The sequence below is a fragment of the Neopelma chrysocephalum genome, unplaced genomic scaffold (genome assembly GCF_003984885.1).
Source record: "Neopelma chrysocephalum unplaced genomic scaffold, ASM398488v2 Primary Assembly neopelma1_96689, whole genome shotgun sequence".
Classification (NCBI taxonomy): domain Eukaryota; kingdom Metazoa; phylum Chordata; class Aves; order Passeriformes; family Pipridae; genus Neopelma; species Neopelma chrysocephalum.
Genome location: NW_020925334.1, coordinates 251,511 through 272,550, shown reverse-complemented (window position 1 = coordinate 272,550; position 21,040 = coordinate 251,511).

Below are 21,040 nucleotides of genomic sequence, written 5' to 3'. Positions count from 1 at the left end.
TCTGGGCTGCAAGTGCACACTGTTGGCTCATGTTCAGCTTTTCATCCACCAGAACCCTCAAGTCCTTCTCCACAGGGCAGCTTTCAATGAGTTCTCCCAGTCTGTACTCATGTCTGGGATTGCCCTGACCCAGGTGCAGCACCTTGCACTTGGACTTATTGAACCTCATGAGATTCTCATGGACCCACTTCTCAAGTTTGTCCAGGTCCCTCTGGATGGCATCCCATCTTTCAGGTGTGCCACCTGCACTGCTCAGCTTCGTTTCATCTGCAAACTTGCTGAGGGTGTACTCAATCCCACTGTCTATGTCATTGATAAAGATATTGAAGAGCACTGGTCCCAAGACAGAGCCCTGAAGGACACCATTCATCACCAGCCTCCACCTGGCCATAAAGACATTGAGCACAACTCTCTGGCTGCGTCCATCCAGCCAATTCCTTATGCATCAAATAGGCCACCCTTCAAACAGATATCTCTCCAATTTGGAGATAGGGATGTCGTGTGGGACTGTGTCAAAGGCCTTACAGAAATCTAGGAAGATGACATTGGTCAGTCTTCCCTTCTTGACCATTGCAGTCACTCCATCATAGAAGGCCACCTGATTGGTCAGGCACGATTTGCCCTTAGCGAAGCTGTGCTGGCTGTCTCGGATCACCTCCTTGTCTTATATGTGCCTTAACATTGCTTCCATGAGGATCTGCTCCATGATCTTCCCAGGCACAGAGGTGAGGCTCACCAATCTGTAGTTCCCTGGGTCTTCCTTTCTCCCCTTTTTCAAAACAGGAGCAATGTTTCCCTTTTTCCAGTCACCAGGGACTTCACCTGACCACTGTGACTTTTCAAATATGATAGAGATTGGCTTGGCAACTACATCTGCCAGTTCCCTCAGGACCCTGGAATGCATCTCATCAGACCCCATAGATTTGTCGCTTTTCAGTTTTGTCAAGTGGTCCCAAACCTGCTCTTCTCTTACAGTGGGAGGGGACTTCGCTCCCCCAACCCCCACCTAGAGGCTTAGGGACTTGAGAGATGTGGGAGGCCTGACTGCCAGTGAAGACTGAGGTGAAGAACTCCTTGAGTACCTCAGCCTTCTCCATATCTGTTGTTACCAGTTCTCCCTTCTCATTTATTGGGGGGGGATGCTCTCCTTGGCCTTTTTATTCTGACTTATGTATTTATAGAATCCCTTCTTGTTATTCTTCACATCCCTTGCCAAGTCCTGTCCCATCTGTACCTTGGCTTTCCTGATCCCATCCCTGCATATCCAAACCGTATCCCTGTACTCTCCCCAGGTCACCTGTCCCTGCTTCCACTGGCTGTGCATTTTCTTCTTATTCCTCAGTCTAAGGAGTAAATCCTTGCTCAGCCATGCTGGTTTCTGGCTTGCTCTGCTTGATTTCTTACACATGGGGATAGAGAGCTCTTGCGCTCTAAGAAAAGTGGCCTTAAAGTCTTGCCAACTCTGGTCAGCCCCTCCGTCCCTAAGGAGTTTCCCAGGGGATTTCATTCACCGTCTCCTTAAACACCTGGAAGTTCACTCTTTCAAATTTCAGCGTTCTGACTTTGCTCCTCACCAGGCTCATGCTCTTAGAGATCATTAATTCAACCAGGGCATGGTCGCTACAGCCCAGGTTGCCTTCAGTCTTAACCTCTCTAATGAGCTCATCCACAATGATGAGCAGCAGGCCCAGTAACCCTCCTCCTCTGGTTGGTTTGTCTAATACCTGGACCAGGCAGTTATCCTCTATACACTCCAGGAGTCTCCTAGATTGCTTACAGCCAGCTGTATTGCTTACCCAGCAGATGTCTGGGTGGTTGAAATCTCCCATCAGGATGAGAGTTTGTCAGTGCAATGCTTCCTGTAGCTATAATAAGAAGGTCTCGTCAACAGGCTCCCCTTGATCAGGCAGCCTATAGTAGACCCCAACCACAAGGTGTCTTTTGTTGGTCCTGTCCTTGATTTTTACCCACAAGCTCTCCACCTGTTTGTGGTTGTTTCTCAGAGGCAGCTCTGCGCAATCTATCCATTCCTTAACATAGAGCACAACACCCCTGCCCCTCCTTCCCAGCCCATCTCCTCTGAAAAGCTTGTAGTCCTCAATTGCCGTGTTCCAGGCGTGACTCAGCCCACCATGTTTCTGTGATAGCAATTTGGTCAGTTTTCTAATTGCACCATGGTTTCCAACTCCTCTTGCTTGTTTCCCATGCTGTGTGCATTGGTGTAGAGGCACTTCAGCTGGCCTATCAGCCTCTTCAGCTTTTGGGAGGAGCCCTCTCTAATCCCTTTGGGATGATTTACAGGTATTTCCCTGCTGCTTCCTAGGGTGTTGTTGTTTCCTGGTTCCTCTCTGTCACTCATTACATCCCCTTCCTCTGCTGAATCTAGTTTAAAGCTCTGGTAATAAGTCCAGCCAGCTTGCTTCCAGAACACTCTTGCCCCACCTGATCAAGTGCTCCCCATCCAGTGTCAACATGCCCGATCACATGAAGGCATGTCCCAGATCATAGAACCCAAAGCCCTGAGCATGGCACCAGCCACGCAGCCAGTCATTGCTCCGATCCATTTGTCTCCTTCTTCCTGTGACCCAGTCTCCAACTGGGAGGACAGAAGAGAATACTACCTGTGCTCCTGATCCCTTCAACATTTTTCCAATGGACATGAAGTCCCTTTTGATATTTTGCAAGCACAAATGATACTGCCAGGGGCAACATGGAGTAAAAAATTACTATAGAGCCCTGGGAATGATAATCAGGGGTATGGAAGCCTAGGTGGTGTTCTCCTTGATCCTGCCAGTGAGGGGAAAGGACGTGAGGACTGATATTGCATACCAATAACCCCTTGTGGATCTGGAGTCAGCAACAGGGTTTTGGTTTCTATGACCATGGCTCCCTGTTTAATGATGTACATCTGCTTGGGAGAGGTGGTATCCACCTCACTAAGCAGGGTAAAAGTATCTTTGCCAGCTGGATAGCTGACCTCATAAGGCAGGCTTTAAACTAGGAACTAGGAACAGGGAGGGAGTTACCAGCAGCTCTGTGAGAGAGTAATAGTGCTGATGAGCAAAAGGCCTGAAGTGATGTGACTGAAATCAACAAAACATTGCTTAAGTAGGGTCACCTCCAGCATTGGTATGTAAGCAAGGAAGTGCCTACAAGGCACTGATGTGGGAGGGAAACAGACCTTTTCTGGGAAAGCAGCATGCTGTGGTGCCTCTCTGAAGTTCCTGTACAGGAATGCATGTAGTATAGGGAATAAACATGATGAGATAGAGATCTGTGTGCAGTTGTAGGGCTGTGATCTTGTTGGGATCATGGAGATGTGGTGGGGATGAGGGAGATGTGGTGGGATGGCTCCCATGTCTGGAGTGTTGCAACGGAGGGATACAGACTCTTTAGAAAGGACAAGCTGGGAAAACAAGGAGATTGAGTTGCCCTTTATGTGAGAGAGCATCTGGAATGCACGGGGTTCTGCCTGGGGATGGATGATGAGCCAACTGTGAGCTTATGGGTAAGGATTAAAGAGAAGAGAGGTAAAGATGATGTAGTGGGTGTCTGATATAGGCGGCCTGACCAGGAAGAACAAGCAGATGAGGCATTCTATAGACAGCTAGAAGTAGCCTCATGTTTGCAGGTCCTGGTCCTCATGGGGAACTTGACCCACCCCAATATCTGCTGGAGAGACAGCACAACAGGGCACAAGCAATCCAGGAGGTTCCCGGAGAGCATCAATAACAGTTTCCCAACCCAAGTGATAGAGGAGTCAACGCGGAGAGGTGCCCTGATGAGGAATTGGACGTTTTTAATTGCCTTAAAACATTGTTACTGTAGTGAGCTGTGCAAGCCTCCTGCCAGGGGATTGAAGATAAGGCTGAGGGGATGAGGCCATAGCTCAGTTGGATTTGTGGAGGCCCTAGGGTTGAGTCTTTAGGTGTGTGATGCTTATCTGGGTGTGTGATGCTTATCTTCTATGAGCCAAGCTGTGCCAAAGGAGGCCCTCTGTGTACACATCCATCACTACCCCAGAGAAGGCCTCACTTTTAGCACGGGTGCCTGTGAAGCACCCCCCCCAAAGCCTAAATGGACTATACAAAACCCATCACCTCCAGCCTCTGAAAAACAGTATGATTGTGCAAAAACAGCCCCCCCCATACATACAGGGGAAGCACCAGGAGAGTTCCTGAGGGTATATAAACCCATTGGACTTTGTTTTGTGGGCTTCTTTCCCCCATCACTCCCACACACAACAGCAACAACCAAGTTCATCAAAGACCTCTGAGTGGTGACTATAAACTCTTACTTTCTCTCTCTCTTCCCTTCTCTCTTTTCCCTTTAACTCTTATTCTTTTGTCTCTCTCTCTGTCTCTCTCTCTTTTCCCTTACACATTTTCTTGGGTGATATCTTTATGCTTTTATATTGCTATATTACTATAGATAATCATGACCAAAACAGCTACGTACCTGTTTTCCTTTGCAATCAAATTGTTCTAAAATAAACCCTATATATATATCTGTAAACACTGATCATCTAGTATCAATTTACTTTAATTCACTTCAAGGGATTTATTAGCAAAAACCAAAATGTTTTCTGCCTTTGTGGTGTGGGCCATAACAACCTCATATTCACAAAAAAAGAGGGTCTCATTGGGGATGTGAAGGTCAAAAGCAACCTTGGCTGCAGTGACCATCAAATGGTAGAGTTCAGGATCCTTAAGGGGAGGGAGCAAGGCAAAAAACCAAGATCACAATCCTGAACTTCAGGAGAGCAGACTTTGGCCTCTTCAGGGATCTGCTTGGAAGAGTCCCATGGGATAAGGCCCTGGAGCTGAGAGGGGCCCAAGAAAGTTGGTTGATGATATTCAAGAATCACCACCTCCAAGATCTAGAGCAGTCCATACCAGCAAGCAGGAAGTCAAGCAAAAATTCCAGGAGGGCTGCGTGGATGTATAAGGAGCTCCTGGACATACTCAAACACAAAAAGGAAGCCTACAGAGGGTGGAAGCAGGGACAGATAACCTGGGAGAAATACAGACACACCATCCAAGCATACAGAGACATGTTAGGAAAGCTAAAGCCCAAATGGAATTGAATCTGGTCAGTGATGTCAACGACAACAAGGCGGTCTTCTATAAGTACATAGGTGACAGAAGGAAGACTACAGAAAATGTGGGCCCATTGCTGAATGGGGATGGGGCCCTGGTGACCCAGAACATGGAGAAATCTGAGGTACTATCTTCTACACCTCAGTCTTTACTAGCAAGACCACCCTTCAGGTATCCTAGGTCCCAGACAACAGGGAAAAAGGCTGGAGCAAGGAAGACTTATCCTTGGTGGAAGAGGATCAGATCAGGGAATACTTAAGCAAACTGGACATACATAAGTCCATGGGCCCTGTTGGAATACAACCACAAGTGCTGAGAGTTGACTGATGTCATTGCAAGGCCACTCTCAATAATCTTTGATTAATCATGGCAATTGGGAGAGGTGTCTGCGGACTGTATGAAAGTAAATATCACTCCTATCTTCAAAAAAGGTGAGAAGGAGGAGCCAGGGAACTACAGGCTGGTCAGCCTCACTTTGATCCCTGGGAAGATGATGGAGCAGCTAATTTTGGAAATGACTTCCAGATACATGAAGGAAAGAAAACCATCAGGAGCAGTGAGCATGGATTTACCAAGGGGAAGTCACGCTTGACCAACTCGATACATTTCTACAATGAAACGACTGGTATTGTCTACATAGACTTTAGTAGGGCTTTTGACACCATTTCCCATAAGATTCTCGTAGGGAAGCTGTTGAAGTATGGGCTGAATGAGCAGACAGTGTAGTGAAATGAAAATTGGCTGAACAGCCAGGCCTAGAGGGTGGTGATCAGTGGCACAAAGACTAGTTGGAGACCAGTTACTAGTGGTGTACCCCAGGGGTCAATACTGGGTCTGATCCTGTTCAACATCTTCATTAATGACCTGGATGACTGGGCAAAGTGTACCCTCAAAGTTTACAGATGACACAAAAGTGGGAGAAGTGGCTGACACACCATTGTGCTGCCATCCAGAGGGACCTCAACAGGCTGGAGAAACATGCTGACAGGAACCTCACGCAGTTCAACAAGAAGTGTCACACCCAGCACCTGGGAAGGAACAACCCCAGGCACCAGTACAGGCTGAAGACTGACCAGTTGGAATGCAGCTCTGCACAGAAGACCCTGGGGGTCCTAGTGGACATCAAGTTGAATGCGAGCCAGCAATGTGTCCTTGCAGCAAAGAAGGCTAATGGTATTCTGGGCTGCATAAGGAGGATTTTTGCCAGCAGGTCAAGAGACATGATCCCTCCCCTTTATTCAGCCCATTGAGGCCATACCTGGAACACTGTCCAGTTCTGGGTTCCCTTAGTACAAGATTGTACTGGTTTTGGCTGGGATAGTTAATTTTCTTCATAGTAGCTTGTATGGTGCTAAGTTTTGGATTTGTGATTAAAACAATGTTGATAAATGTGGGGATGTTTTAGTTATTGCTGAGCAGTGCTTACACAGAGTCAAGGCCTTTTCTGCTTCTCACAGTGCCCCACCAGTGAGTATGCTGGGGGTGCACAAGAAATTGGGAGGGAACACAGATGGAACAGCTGCCTCCAACTGATCAAAGGGATATTCCATACCATATGACATCATGCTCAGCAATAAGACCTAGGGGAGGGGTTTACTGGAGCAGCCATTGCTCAGAGACCAGCTAGACATCAGTTGCCTGGGGGCGAGCAATTGTTTTTTTTCATCACTTGTTTTCCTTGGTTTTGCTTTTCTTTGTTTTTTTTTTCTTATTAAACTGTCTTATATGAACCCTCATGTTTTCACACTTTTACCCTTCTGATTCTCTTCCCCATCCCACTGACAGTCCATTCCAGTGCCCAACATGGGGCTTGAAGGGTTTCAGATAACGACAGATTTGACTGGAGTGCATTGGAGGGAACTTATAATTATTATATCTGTTTAACAGTTGCTGGTCATGATGTTGACTTATCTGTTCTCAACAGTGATTTATCTGAGCCATGCAATGCTCCCTTTTTGACTGTACATCAAATTTGAGAGCTTGTTAAAGGCTGGTTTTAGCTTTTGCAGTTTTCTGTGCTTGGTGGTGTTTTGCCTGGGAGAATTAAGATAAAAGCACTGGCCTTGAGCCTAATCTGGTATTTGGGCCCTGCATTGATGCCTTACCTGTACTTAAGGAACCATCTCATGGAGACAATTAAAAATTACACTTTTTCCCCTTTCTCCTCTGAGAGGCATTCAGTGTAGGAAACACAGAATGGTACCTTTCCCTTCTTCTCCTGTGGGGTAGATGTTTTCTCCCTTGTTACAATAACTCTTCACTATCTTGAACATTGGTAACCAAAATACTCCTATCAATACTTCTCAAGAATATTTTTTTTGTTTTTTCTAAAGTTAACCAACTATTTAGGACTATCGCCCAGGGATATGCCCAGAGGCAGTGTGGTTATGGGTGGCAAGGTGTGTGGGAAAATAAGGGCAGGTACCTAGAACAGATGTCACTGATGGTCTGGAACTTCACTTCCGAACAAGTGTGAGATCCTGATGAAGTGATAGAATGTTTGAAAAGAGGATGCCCTGGCCCTGCCTATGCCAAAGAGACACAATTTCTCACACTGTGCCTGGTCTATGCCTACTGAACACTATTCAGAATCCTCAAGGGCAAGAGAGGGTCTCTGGATCTGAACCACCCGATCCCCATCCTTGAGTGAACTGCAAGATCTGTAAAAAGATTTTAGCCATCAACCTGGCAAGCAAATAATCAGCTGGTTGCTCCGATGCTGGGATATTGAGGCCAATAGTCAGGAATTAGAGGGTAAAGAAACCTGACAACTGGGATCTCTTGCTAAGGATAAGGCCATTGACAAAGGAATTGGAAAAAAGGCAGGAGTCCTCAGCTTCTGGAGGTGCCTCCTGTCGAGTGTGAAGGACAGGTATCCCTTCAAGGAAGAACTTGTAAATTACAGAGGCAAGCAGACCACCACTGAGGGAATTAGGCATGGTGGAGGTGATCCTAAGTGAAATCGAGTTCTAGCTTTCTGTCACAAATTCTTCCAAAATTGTACCTATCCCTACACATACTGACAAATATCTCAGCTATTAACAGTAATCCCTTTTCTGCTCAAGGGAAATGGTACTGGTGGTGCACACCATGTGCCACCCTGTGGTTCTATCTGTGCAACCAGAGGAGGACTTGAGGAAGTAGGATGGTGAACCTACCTGGACACTAGAAGCTTGGGTATGGGAATTGCAAGAAAAAAACCAAGAGCCAAAAGGCATCCATCCAGGAAATTTACTGGTCCAATTTCTATGAAGCAGACTAGAAGGGAAGATCTTACTTCTAAACCTGATAAAGGGACTTCTGGTTTGCAGTTAGAAAAATCAAGTAATGAATAGTCTGTCTAGGAATAAAAGGGCCCTGTCTCCAGGCAGGTGGAGGAAAGGGATGACTGGATTTATTGGACTGTGTGGGTTCGATGGCCTGACACATCAGACTCACAGGAGTATAAGGCTCTGGTGGACATTGGTGCACAGTGTACCCTAATGCCATCAGATTATAAAGGCACAGAGGGGACCCCTGGTGGCCTAGTGGTTAGCATGCAGGACTCTCACTGCTGCGACCCAGGTTCGATTCCTGGTCCCCCGGGCAGATGGAGCTCTTTAGCCCTGTGAGGCCATCCATCTATGAGAAGGTCACTCTAAACAAACCTACGTCCTGAGGACCTCACTGCCATTGTCCAAGCTTGCTTGGCCCCGGCAGACGAACCTTAGGATTAAAGGGTGGGCTCAGTTCAGCGCATGCTGTGTCTCACCTCAAAAATCCATTGCGCAGGCTGGAAAGGTAAAAGACCTTTCCCAAAATCTTCGTTCGTGAAGACTGGCCATTATTATTATAAAGGCGCAGAACCAATCTGTATTTTTGTAGTGATAGGGAGATCCCAACAGTTGTCCATGTTGGAGGCTGAGGTGATCCTAACAGGGAATGCGTGGCATCCTATTGTGACTTGCCCAGAGGCCCCGTGTATCCTTGGCATAGACTACCTCAGGAGAGGGTACTTCAAGGAACCAAAGGGGTACCAAGTGGGCTTTTGATATAGCTGTCTTGAGTACAGAGAAGATTAAACAGCTGTCTAGCTTGTTTGGTCTCTCAGAGGATCCTTTTGTTGTGGAGTTGCTGAAGGTTGAAGAACAGCAGGTGCCAATTACTACCATGACAGCGCACCAGCAACAATGTCGCACCAAGACACTCTGGTTCCCATCCATATGCCGATTTGATGACTGGAGAGCCAAGGAGTGATCATCAAGATTTGTTCAACCTTGAATACTCCCATATGGCCAGTGAGAAAATCTAATGGAGAGTGGAGGCTAACAGTAGACTATTGTGGCCTGAACAGTCATGCCACCGAGTGCTGCTGTACTAGACATGCTAGAGCTCCAATGTGAATTGAAGACAACCAAGTGATATGCCACAATTGATATCACTAATGCATTTTTCTTGATCTAGATCTGGCAGCAGAGTGCAGACCACAGTTTTCTTTCATGCAGAGGGATGTCCAATATATCTGGAATCAACTGCCCCAGTGGTGGAAACACAGTGCTACCATGTGCCATGGACTGATATAGACTGCACTGGAACAGTGCAATGCATCGATGACATCATCGTGTGGGGCAACAGAGAGACAGATGTGTTTGAGAAAGGGAAAAGAGTAATTCAAATTCTTTTGAAAGCTGGTTTTGCCATAAAACAAAGCAAGGTCAAAGGACCTGCACAGAACATACAGTTTTTAAGAATAAAATGACAAGATGGGTGTTGTCATATTCCTATGGATATGATCAATAAAATAACAACTATGTCTCCACCAACTAACAAAAAAAGAAACACAAGCTTTCTTAGGTGTTGCGGGTTTTTGGAGAATGCATATTCCAGGTTTTAGTCTGATCTTAAGCCCTCTCTCTTGAATGACACAGAAGAAGAATGGTTTTGAATAGGGTCCTGAGCAGTGACAGACCTTTGAACAAATTAAATGGGGGAGAGTTCATGCAATAGCCCTTGGGCCAGTCCAGAAAGGATAAGATGTGAAAAACATGCTTTACACTGTAGCCAGGGACCATGGCCCCACCTGGAGCCTCTGGCAGAAAGCACCCAGAGAGACTCGAGGTCAACCTCTAGGGTTTTAGAGTTCGGGATATAGAGGATCTGAGGCCCACTACACTCCAACTGAAAAAGAAATATTAGCGGCGTATAAAGGGGTTTGAGCTGCTTCAGAAGTAGTTGGTATTGAAGCACAGCTCTTCTTGGCACCACGATTTCCTATGCTCGGCTGGATTCAAAGGGAGGGTCATGCAACTGATGCTACATGGAGTAAGTGGGTTGCACTGATCACGCAATGGGCTCGAATGGGAAACCTTGACCACCCAGAAGTCCTGGGAGTGATCATGGACTGGCCAAAAGACAGAAACTTCACTGTTGCCAGAGGTGACTCATGCTGAAGAAGTCCCACTGTATAACAAATTACAAGAAAATGAGAAGCAATATGCCCTGTGTACCAATGGCTGACTTTAGATACTGCTAAATGAGAAAAATGGCCAGTACTCTATCTCCATACTGAGTCATGGATGGTGACAAATGCTCTGTGGGAGTGGCTACAGCAATGGAAGCAGACCAACTGTCAGCACAGAGGCAAACTCATCCGGGGTGCTGAATTGTGGCAAGATATTACTGCTCAAGTAGAGAATCTGGTTGTAAAAGTGCATCACATAGATGCTCACTTACCCAAGAGTCAGGCCACTGAAGAACATCAAAACAATGAGCAGGTGGATCAGACTGCTAGAATTGAAGTGGCTCAGGTGGATCTGGACTGGCAACATAAGGATGAGCTATTAAAAGCTCCATGGGTCCATGACACATCAGGAGATTTAGGAAGGGATGCAACATACAAATGGGCTCATGATCGAGGGGTGGATTTGATTAATGATGCCATTGCACAGGTTATCCATGAATGTCAAACATGTGTGTAGAAGCCTGGGCAGTAAGGAGTTAATGCATTGCTATGCCTCAAACACCGATGACCATTCAAGCGGGCAAGTTAGAACAGGATGTGCCTGGAAAGAGGGACCATACAAAGGTAGGGTAGCACCTTTCTGGAACCAGTTTTCCTGTTCAGGTCCATGGTGACCACGCAACATACAGCACAAGCGCAAAAGTGGGGTCAAGGAGCAGGCAAGACCAATAGAGGGGATCGAGACCTCCAAGGACCCCAAAGCACCTCCCAGCTAGGTTACTCCTTCCTTGGGAAAAGGCAAACTCATTGATGGGATTACTTTTGCTCAAGGACCTGGGTGCACTTCTTGGCAATGCAGAAGGATGGGGAATTCCAATGTGTACCTCAAGGAGCTGTAATCTTGGGTGAAAATAACCCATGATTTGAGTTATATGATGCCACTGTTCTATGGTGCCAGTGTTATATGATCCTGTATGTCACCACTGTTGTGGCTGCCATATTGTCAAAGGTATAACAGGACTTACATGACCCAATTAAGACTGACTCTCATGAGGAACCAGGCAAGTGCAGGGATGACACAACATGAAATGGCTTCAGTGTGCAGCAATCCAACACAACACACTATCTCTCCTTTCCTGAGTGACCCCCATAATAGATGGAGCCCAAAGTCATGGACTAAGTTAATTCAATTATGGGCATCTTATGAACTTTTTAGAGGGCTGCCCATAGACTAAGGGAATTATATCAGTGTATATACCAAAGGATGAGAAATGGGGTGGTGGTTAATGATGATGAAAATTATATGGAATAAGGGATGGAGAATGTACTGATTTTGGCTGGGAAGCATCTTATTAAGGGCATTGTCCAAATATCTCTTAAGCACTGACAGGCTTGGGGCATCAACCACCTCTCTAGGAAGCCTGTTACAGTGTTAGACCACCCTCTCAGTAAAGAAATGTTTCATAGTATCAAGTCTGAATCTCCCCTAAAATAGCTTTGAACCATTCTCACATGTCCTGTCGCTGGATACCAGAGACAAGAGATCAGCACCTCCCTCTCCCTTCCTCAGGAAGCTGTAGAGAGAAATGAGGTTACCACTCAGGCTCCTCTCCAAAATAGACAAACCCCATGTCCTCAGTCACTCTTCATTGGACTTACCTTCCAGCCCTTTCACCAGCTTTGTTGCCCTCCTCTGGATGCAGATCAGAGATTCCCTGCAGCCCATGGTGAAGACCAGTGTCCAAGGACAGGTTGGATGGGGCTCTGAGCCTACCGTCAACCAGCACTCCCAGATCCCTTTCTGCAGGGCTGCCCTCCAACCATTCCTCTCCCAAGCTATACTTCTGTCTGACATTACTCCATCCCAGGTGCAGAATCCAGCATTTTTTCTTATTAAATTTCATGTTACTGATGATTTCCCAATGCTCCAATCTATCCAGATCCCTCTGCAAGGCCTCTTGTCTCTCAGAAGAGTCAACAGCACTTCCCAGTTTGGTATCACCAGCAAACTCACTAAGGATGCATTCAACTCCTGTATAGATCACTGACAAAAATATTGAACAGTGTAGGGGCGTGTCTGAAGTACAAGGGGATGTACTGGGGCAGTGATGCCCAAGAGAGCATGCGCCGAGATTATCAACCCTATTGGATAAGAAGATCACATGGTTCAGGGAGATAAAAGGGGGCGCGAGATTCAAATAAATCTCTTTGATTCCACCACCTCCAAAGAGCGTAATGCATTTCTTTATTATATAAAGGCCAGCGACCACGTGTCGCTACAGAACAGAACCGGTCCTAGAATTGAGCCCCGAGGAACACTGCTGGTGACTGGTCACCAGCCAGATGTAGCCCCATTCTCTACAACCCTTTGAGCCCTGCCATTCAGCCAGTTCTTCACCCAGAGTGCTGTGTACCTGGTCATCTCACAGTTGGACAGCTTGTCCAGAAGGATGCTGTGAGGGACAGCATCAAAAACATTGCTAAAATCCAGAAAAGCTACATCCACTTCCTTCCCTTCATCCACTAGGTGAGTGATATTATTGTTGGAGGATATTAAATTAGGCGGGATTTTTCCTTTGTGAACCCATGTTGACTGTACCTGATGATTACATTGTCCTTTAAATGTTTTTCAGTAGCACATAGCATGATCTTCTCCATAATTTTTCCAGGTACTGAGGTTAGTCTAACAGGTCTGTAGTTTCCTGGGTCTTCCCTCATGCCCTTCTTGTAAATTGGAATAATGTTGGCTAGCTCTGAGTCAGTGGGGAGCTCCCCATACTTTGTTTTGGATTTGTGATGAAAACATTGCTAATAACACACTGGTGTTTTCGTTATTGCTGAGGCCTTTTCTGCTTCTTGCACCTCTCCACCAACAAGTAGGCTGGAGGTGGACAAGAAGTTTGGAGGGGACACAGCTGAGACATCTGACCCCAACTGACCAAAGGGATATTCTATATCATATGGTGTTGTGTTCAGCAATAAAATCCGGGTGAGGGGAAAGTGTGCTGGAGCTGCCCTTGTTCATGAACTGGCTGTGCATCAGTCTGCTGGTGATGAGCAATTGTGGGTTTTTCTCAGCACTTGTTTTTCTTGATTTTGCTTTCTTTTTTTTTCCCCTTTTTTATTTTCTTATTAAACTGTCTTTATCTCAACCTATAAGTTTTTGCACTTTTACCCTTTCGATTCTTTTCCCCATCCCACTGGGATGAGGGAGTGAACAAGTGGCTGTGTAGAACTTAGTTGCCTACTGGGATTAAACAAGAGATCCAGGAATTGATGAGGAAGAAGAGATTGTTATAGGTGATAAATCAGAGAGGGGAATTTTTTCTTCCCCCTGCCCCCCACTGTAAGAAAGATGGAGGCCGAATGGAAAAATGGGTCAATTAGCCTTCAAAAGAACCTAGCTGGCAAAGCTGCATTCCTAGCAAATTACCCATCAGAGGCTGGGGGGAGAGGGGAGGAGTTTTGGGAGGGGGTGGCTGGCTCTGCTTGGAGGGGAGAGGGCAGACGACAGAGTTTGCTCTCTTGAACGGAGACAGAGTATGTGTGCAGGCATTTTTGGAGAAAAAAGCCTGGAAGCCAGGCTTTTCTGGTTTCTCGTCCTGGTGAAGCCGGATCACTGGTCTCGGCTGGCTTTGCACGCTGCCTCGTGGCTCCAGCCGGAGCCTACTGTGTTTTCATTGGAGAGCTCTGTGCTCACTGAGGGAGAGAGAAGAGGAGCCTTGAGACACCGTCATCTGGGAACAACAGTGAGTTCCGTTGGGGGTGGACTGCTTTCCTTTCCCCCTTTCTTCCACTGGGGGAAGGGTCCCCCATTTTCTTTTTTTCGGTTTCTCCCAAGACCACCCCTCAGACCCCCGTCCCGCGTGGTGACCACCAGAGCCCAACAGCACCCCCTGCAGGTCAACACAGAGAACTGCAGGTTTCACACCTCCAGTGATCCAACAGCGCCCCCTGCCAACCGTGATTAGAACTGCGCTAGAAGACAGAGAAGTATTCAGACTTTTTTTTTCTTTTGTTTTAAGGGAACTTCTGGGTACAGGACTATTGTTCAGTTGTTTTTATGTTCTGTTACTGTTCTTGCCAATATACATATATCTTTTAATAAAGGGTTGTTATTTCTTCTTTTTTTTTTCTTTCCACACTTCCTCGATTAAAGCCCCTTAATTTTTGAATTTACAACTGCTGAGAGGGAGAAGTTTGGTCTGTCTCATAACTCATCCTCTTTAGCAAACATTCCAGTCTCTTCAGACTATCAATAACTTCCTTTTTTTGAAATTACCAAGAAAAAAGTTATAGGCACTTAAATTATCAAATAGATTCCATGGTTCCAATGCTGTGTATCCCTTCTTCAGATGATTCATGCATCCAAGCTCCCCTCTTTTTTTTTCTTTTTTTTTTCCCCTTCCTTTCTTTTTCTCCTTCCTCCTCTTCTTTTGGTTTCATGGTTGAAGTTCAGCCTTGACACGTTGGTAGCTGCAGAGCTCAGAGGCTCAGAGAGAGAGTGGGGGCCGCCACAGCAGCATGTGGCAGAGGGGATGGGGAAGCAGCCGGGTGCTGATTTTGTCCAGCTGCCGCTGCCACTGCCTTCTCCCCGAAGAGGTTGCCCAACAAGGCAAAATAAGTGTATTTTCAAGGTGTCCAAATTTAAATATAATATTGTCATCATTGTTCCTTTGTCCCTATATCAGGCTCTGTTACTCTCAATGGTATGCAAAGCATGCATAAAAGTAAATGTTCCAATTGCTCATCCATAACCTCATGTCCTGCTGCATTCACGACCTGTTGCAAGACCTTTAGATAAAGTCTGTGTTCTTGGGAAATTCCCTGCCCCATTATTACTACATGACTCCGCAGATTCCTGTCCTGCAGGCTCCGCTGTCCTGTTCTAACGGGATGAAATGCCGGCACTTACCACCTCTGTCAAGTTGTGGGTGCTGCAAAAGGGTCCCATAACGTAGGTCACATGTCGGGGTCACCAGATATGGGTGCTGAAAGAAATGAGGCTGCATGCGCACAGAGTTTGATTTCAGGATTTCTCTGCTTACCATTTTTGGCGTTCCCCTTTTCTTCATATTGTCTTGTAAACAGCACCTGGTGTTGTCTTTTAGTTAACTGGAATTCCCAGGATCATCCTAAACCAGTGTTTTGATCCCACATACTCGCAGCATATAGTGGCTGTGTTCAGCCATGAGAGAAAAAACACATGCTATCATGCCCTTGTAAAAAGTCCCTCTCCAGCTTTCTTATAGGCCCCCTTCAGGTACTGGAAGGTGTTTCAAAGTGTCCCCAGTGCCTTCTCTTCTCCAGGCTGGACAACCACAACTCTCTCAGCCTTTCCTCATAGGAGAGGTGCTCCATCCCTCTAATCATCTTGGTGGCCTCCTCTGGACTCGCTCCAACAGGTCCATGTCTTTCTTGTACTGAGAACCCCAGAGGTGAATGCAGTACTCCAGGTAGGGTCTCACCAGAGTGGAGTAGAGGGGCAGAATCACCTCCCTCTACCTGCTGCCCATGCCACTTTTGATGTAGCCCAGAACAAGGTTGGCTTTCTGGGTTGCAAGTGTACATTGCTGGCTCATGTCCAGCATCTCATCCACCAATACCCCCAAGTCCTACTCAGCAGGGCTGCTCTCAACCTGTTTATCCCTCAGCCTGAATAGATACTGGGGGTTACCTGAGCCAGGTGCAGCACCTTGTACTCGGTCTTATTAAATCTCATGAGATTCCCATGGGTCCACTTCTCAAGCTTGTCCAGGCCCCTCTGGATGGCATCTTGTCCCTCAGGTGTGTCAAGCACACCCCTCAGCTTGGTGTCATCAACAAATTTGCTGAGGGTGCACTCTATCCCTTCATCTATGTCATTAATGAAGATATTAAATAACACTGGTCCCAATACAGAACCCTGAGGGTCACCCCTTATCACTGATGTCCATTGGGACTGTGAGCCGTTGACCATTACCCTCTGGATGCAACCATCCAATCACTTCCTTACCCATCTAACAGTCCACTCATCAAGTCCATCTCCCTCCAATTTAGAGAGAAGGATGTTGTGGGGGACTGGGTCAAAGGTTTTACAGAAGTCCAGATAAATGACACCTGTAGCACTTCCCTTGTCCGCTGATGTAGTCACCCCATCATAGAAGACCACTAGTTTGGTCAGGCAGGACTTGCCCTTGGAGAAGCCGTGCTGTCTGTCTCGAATGATCTCCCTGTCCTCCATGTGCCTTAGCATAGCTTCTAGGAGGATCTGTTCCGTGATCTTCCCAGGCACGGAGGTGAGGCTGACAGGTTGATAGTTCCCAGGGTCCTCCTTTCAACCCTTTTTAAAGGTGGGTACAATGTTTACCCTTTTCCAGTCACCTGGGACTTCCCCTGGCTGCCATGACTTTTCAAATATCATGGAGAGTGTCTTGGCAACTACATCAGCCAATTCCCTCAGGACTCTCAGATACATCTCATCAGGTCCCATAGACTTATGTACATTCAGGTTCCTCAGGTGGTCAGGAACCTGATCTTCTCTCATAGTGGGAGGCAGCACCAAGCAGCAGCTTCGTGACTAGTCAGAAGCCCTCGGCAGCGAAGCATGCGAGGAGGGGATGGTGGTGAAAGTAATCAAGGGACTTTTTAACGGCTCCAGGTGATGCCTTAAATACATATTATATAGATTTTAGTATAGCTTTTAGCACTTTTAGTAGCACTTTAGCTAAGTACCTTTGTATTGAATTTCTGAAAATACTGTTTAACTTTCTTGTCAAGAATTCCAAGGGATAAAGACTTTTAGAACATCTTGTCTGTAGAAGATGTACTTAGAAAAAAAAGACATAACAGTTTGATATAATGGAGTCAAAGCTATTCAGAGACCTCAGAAGCCTTGAAGTTGTTCCAAGAAGGACAGAGATTATGATGAAGAGTAGGATGAGGATGAAGGGGTAGTCTTTTGCGACCTCGAACTCAAATTCAAGAGGCATGTCGAAGGTGGTACTGTGGGATGGACAGTTTTGGAAGTGAGTGTAACAGATGAGGTAATGCCCAAATATTGCAATTAGATGATAGTATAAAGTTGTAACACCTATGTAGTTCGGTGTGCATACTTTGGAAATGATTCCTATGCACCCAGCATGCTATAAATAAACAAGCACTTTTTGCTTTCTAAAACTCAAAAATAGTCTTGGAGAGTTGTTTTCTGGCTTCTAGGCATCACAGGGAGCACAAGTGACTTGGAGTGTGGTGAACAGGAGCAGGAAAACAGGGTTGTGGCATGTCAGTGAGGACGTGGCACAGCAGTTTGTATGGCAGTTCGTGAAAGCAGGGTAAGCAGGAAGGGCTCCTCTCTGACCATCCAGAAGCAGCCAATAGAGGCAGTAAACAGATTCAATAGTTGGTCAGGAAGAGCGAAGAGATCCCTTCAGCCCAAGTCTTATTAGCATATTAGTTTAACCTTCCTCAGTTATGGTGTTGACATGCTGTAAAGCTCAATCCCTTGTAGCTTCAGGAGTCACTGTACCAACCACGCAAGAGGCCTCCAGACAGACAGATCTGCTTATGGTAGATGCAGCTCTCCGGGTCACAGGTTGCCAGGAGTGCCTGATGCCTCTTTGTGAGGCTGGGGCTGACAAACAGTTTGTCCTAGGTAGAACAGATGGGACCAGTTCATCACTATGTGTGTGTAACCCAAACTGTGTATTCTACACCCTCCATGCCATTTCCCAGAAACTGTTAACAATAGACCATTTGCAGCAGCTGCCCAAAGCACACCTGACCCCTCAGGCTATAAGCTGGGTGTTAAGAGGCCTGTGAGATAGGAGGATGCTCCTGTCCTCACACCCACGACTTACAATCACCCATTGTGGAACTCCCCGCCCTGGGGGAGGTACTGGGCATTCCTGCCTGAACCTGAGTGTATATAATCTTGGGGTCTTGGGACTTCTGGTACCACTTGTGGGATCCAGAGGAGGACCAGAACTTTGACCGAACTGCAACCACCACTCTTGACCAGACTGTGACCATCACTCCCACCAACAGGTTTTTCCTCTCCTTTTACTTTTGGACTCAGGGGACCACATGGGACTCAGCACGGGGGCCAACGAACAACATTCTGTTCGTGCCCCAGGGTGCCAGGTTATACATCTGTTTTTTTGTGGGCTAAAACTAATTGTTCGTCTGTATAATTGTATTTATTGTATTATTTTTATTAAATTGTTATTCTGACTTATAATCTCTTTTGAGTTGGGTTCATTTCCCCTGCTGGTTTACCTTTAAACCAGCACACTCACCTTGTCTAGCCCTCCCTTGCCTTGCCTACCCAACCTTGCATTTCCTTGCCATGCCTGACCATCCCTTGCCTTGCCTTCCCTACACCTCTGTCAAGTAAGATACATGCAGGTATCCCACAAATATGCCAAGGCAGTGGAAAGAATTCAAAAAGTTTATTCAAAGGCAAGAACACAAAAAAATTTCAAAGGAAATTCTGCACCAGCTGTGAGGGTGCTGGGCCTGAGAAAGTCACGCCTCCTGATCTCTTCTTCAGGCTTTATTATTGCTGGCTCCCCCTGGCTCTCTCCCAGGTTGCAGCAGCCCTGTAGCATGTCTGTAAGCATTATCTCTCTCCTCACATATCAGAGAGGCTGAGGACTTCTCTGGTATGTGGGGGAAGAAAGCATCAAAACTGCCTTTGAGAAAGATTTTCCTTTTAGGCAGAAAAGCCTTCCTAAGCACCTAACTCTGTCTCCTCATAACAAAATCTTCCACAAGAGTATTCTATCCTCACATTCCACCCCCTTGCTAAGGAAGGCTGCCCTAGAATCAGAAATGCAGAACATGACATTATACAGAGGCACACGGTACAGCATACATGAAAGGGATAGACACATAACACTAGAGGCAAATATCCCAGTCCTTCTGCTGTGATATTAAACCATTCAGGCAGCAGGGCATCACCAACAAGGCACCTCAGTCGTCATATGGAGTCCTGCTGTTGTCAAAGCCCCTCTCAGGGCAGCTGAGTCAGCAGTTATGTGTAAGCTGCACATGCCATCAGGCTCAAACAGCACACGTAGCATTGAGGCAGAAGGCAGCATAGCAGCAATTGGACTGGGAAAGTTCTCAGGTGTAAACATATTGCAGGTGTTCTGTACCTACTGCACGGAAAACAGAAGAAAAATAGAGGAATTAGGACACTCAAGTATTCACACTGTAATTCTACAAGGATATATATTGATGGAGGGGCATAAACATAAGGCATACAGGCCAATGTGGTCAGCCATATGTTCCATTTATTATTTAATTAAGTCAACTTTTATACAGTTTAGTTTGTTTGGGGCACATGCTTACAACAAGGTGATTGGATAGCTCAGTCTGTGCACGCGTCTCATGTCTCCAGTTCATTGGACCTGATGTTCTGTCCACGCGATCTGAAGTCATACTTGGAATGTAGAGGCCTTCCTAATTAGGAACTTTCTGAAATCTGCAGGTGCACTCCTATCTATACTTTCTCAAGGCTTTCTTGCTCTAAACATACTATGTTCTCAAACCTTATAATTAGACACACAGCTAACAAGTATAAACATTGCATATTTTCACACAGTCTATAAGCATAAACATTACAGCTTACAGCTTCTAGTCATGTCAAGCAAGGCCTACAGAAATGCAATGGAAATTGTTCACAATTTGAATCCTGCAACAGATATATCCAAATCTAACAGCCCAGGTATGGGGAAACCGCCCACCTAGACCAGCGAGGCACAAACCGCTCCAGCCAAGCAGGATGCCCATAAAAGCGTGAGCGTGAAATCCAAAACCACAGGTCTACCTGAAACACAGCAATTTGAGAAGCTGACGTTAGCAGAGAATGCAGCAGAAGTATTCCTGACTCCATACCTACAAGTCGTGGGTCATGGGCCACCATCCCCTCAACAGGAGCAGGGCAGGGTGGGGGTAGCGAGGCAATGCAGGCACCTGCCAAGCAGAAAACCTACTGACCCCCTTGTAATATCCTCCAAGAGTCATGTAATCCCTTCAAATATAATCAAGTACAATCATGCAGACACAATGAAAACAGGTCTGAAAACATACAAAGCTCCTTGCCATAGTTTGGCCCACTGCCAAACAGCTCTTGTCCCAGCCAGCCCTCCAAGGGGACCCAACAATGCTCCCAGGAGGGAAACAAACATTCCCCCAGAACAACATGAGTTTCGAACAGGCCACGTAGAGCCAGTCAAAACAGCCAGGATGGCCTTATGTCCCTGCAGTCCCAGGACCTGCTGGGGGACACATACCAGAAACCCCACAAAAGGGCACAACACAAACTTGGCAAGCAGGAGTGGGGCCACTCCCCATGGCAGGGAGTCGGCCCCCCCACCCCGGTCTCTGCCAGGAGATGCAGCTCCAAGCAGCTGTAGGGGAAGGAGGGACAGAGGCAAGGGGGGGCTATGCCTCCCTGCATGCCACTGCCAGCAGCAAAACTTTTTAAATGCAGGGTCCCATCTCCCAGTCACTGAAA